Source organism: Phocoena phocoena, chromosome 3 (genome assembly GCF_963924675.1).
Source record: "Phocoena phocoena chromosome 3, mPhoPho1.1, whole genome shotgun sequence".
Taxonomy (NCBI): domain Eukaryota; kingdom Metazoa; phylum Chordata; class Mammalia; order Artiodactyla; family Phocoenidae; genus Phocoena; species Phocoena phocoena.
The window spans coordinates 163,890,217-163,892,150 of record NC_089221.1 but is presented as its reverse complement, the minus strand read 5'-3'; positions in this window follow the sequence as shown (position 1 = coordinate 163,892,150).

Below are 1,934 nucleotides of genomic sequence, written 5' to 3'. Positions count from 1 at the left end.
TTGGAGCACCCTACAAATGAAGCCTTGCTTTTCCCAGTCCAGACCCCCGGCTTGCACAGAAATGCCCACCTGGTCTCCCAGTGGCCCAGAGGCTGACACGAAGCCCCGGGGCCGGTCAGAAATGGGAGAGTCTGCACTTCTCCGCCACCCCCTTCCTGCAGCCCAGCTCTGCCAACCTCGAGGCTGGTTGCACGAGCTGGCTCGAAGCATGTTTCCCCCTCCAGACACACACTCACACAAGCACCCAGAAAGCCCCCCTCATGCCCATATGCTCGGCCCCCCAAACTCTCTCTTCCAGGGTCCCAGCCCCAGGCAGCAGAGGCCAGAGAGCCAGCAATGGCGGGTTTGGAAGTGAGGTTGGCGCCTATGGGAGGGGGAGGGGGAGGAGATGCCAAAAATGGTGAGCCATTACAGGGAAGCAGGCGAGAGAGCGAGGAAGCGAGCAGGGAAGATGGAAGCCAGGCGGGCATCCTCGCCGAGCTCCAGGATGCAAAGGGGCAGCGGGAAAAGCAGCCCGGGCCCTTCCAAGGAGTAGGCATGGGGGACAAGTCCCAGGTGGCACAGGGCGGGCAGGGGGCCGGGAGGTGCCCAGCGTTCCCCCACCCCCACTCCAAGCTTCAAGATGGAGACTGGCAGCAGCAGCCGCTCGGCTCTGCCCAGGCATGGGGTGGGGGTGGGGGGCAGGCAGGGTGCCAAACCAAATGCCACCAGGCTGGGCATGATGGTTGCCAGCCAGCAGTGCCTACCCCACTAGCCCCAGCCCAGAGCCCTCACACCTGGAGTTCTGGGGGTGGAGGGAGATGGGGACCTAGTTGGGAATCGGGGTTCCGGCAGACAAAGCCAGGTCCCCAAGACCCTACAAAGATGGCACGGCCTGGCACTGCCAGGGTGACAGGCTGGGGTAAAAATAAACTGGACCCGCCCCAAGGGAGCTAAATTGAGGGGCCCAGGTGGAAGTGCCACTCCGGGCCACCAGCTGCCCCAGCCCCACCCCCCAGCTCAGAGCGGCACAGTTGAGAGTGCCCGGTGCCCATTGACGCCCAGTTTCTGTAGAGAAGAGGCGCCGGCCATCTTGTCCCCAGGTCTTAGGCGGGCAGCATACGGCGTATCCACAAGTACGGCTCACGGATGACCTCAGACAGCAGCAACAACAGGCTGTGCGCTCCGGGCAGACGGTGGGGGCAACCATGCTAAGTCACGTACCCCTGACCTCTGCACCGCCCCCTTGCAGAGGGCAAAGGGCCTGGGAGGCCGCACTTGAGCTGTGGCAGAGCAACAGAGTTGAAAGTCAACACCGAGCCACGAGGCCTCCCAGACCACCTCTGCTAAAACCACAGCTGCCCGGCACTTCCGAGGACCCTACTGTTCTCTTTTCCCCATAACACCCATCGCTGTCTCAAGTGCTGGACCCTCCCTTGTTTATCGGGTTCACGGTCTACCCTCTCACCGGGGCTGGCACCTCCACTGATTTTGCTCCTCGCCGAGCCCCCAGGGCCTAGAACAGGGCCTGGCACCCAGGAGGTGCTTAACAAATATTTGTGGAAGGAATGCACAGGTCCCTGGCTGCACCCCCAGCACGAGGGCTTCGGCTAGGTGCCCAGCAATGTGTGGGAGAGGGTGTTGGGCCCTGCCAGGAAGGTGAGGGCAAGCCTGGCCAGTGGGTGTGCAGAGGGGATGAGATAACCATCCACTCTCATTCTGAGCCCTGGACAGAAAAAGATCTGAAGGTCAGAGCAGTAAGGACGGTTCAAGGGCCAACAGCAGGGACATACTTCAAATGGGGGTATGGAAGGCCTAGAGGCCCACTCCGAAATTTGGTAAAGGCCAGAGAATAAGCCGCATTTTTGTCCCATCAGTAGGATTTAGGATGGTGGCAATCAGAGAAGAGGCTCAGGCTCCACCACTTTCTAGCCCTTGGCCTTGTCCCAGCGTGC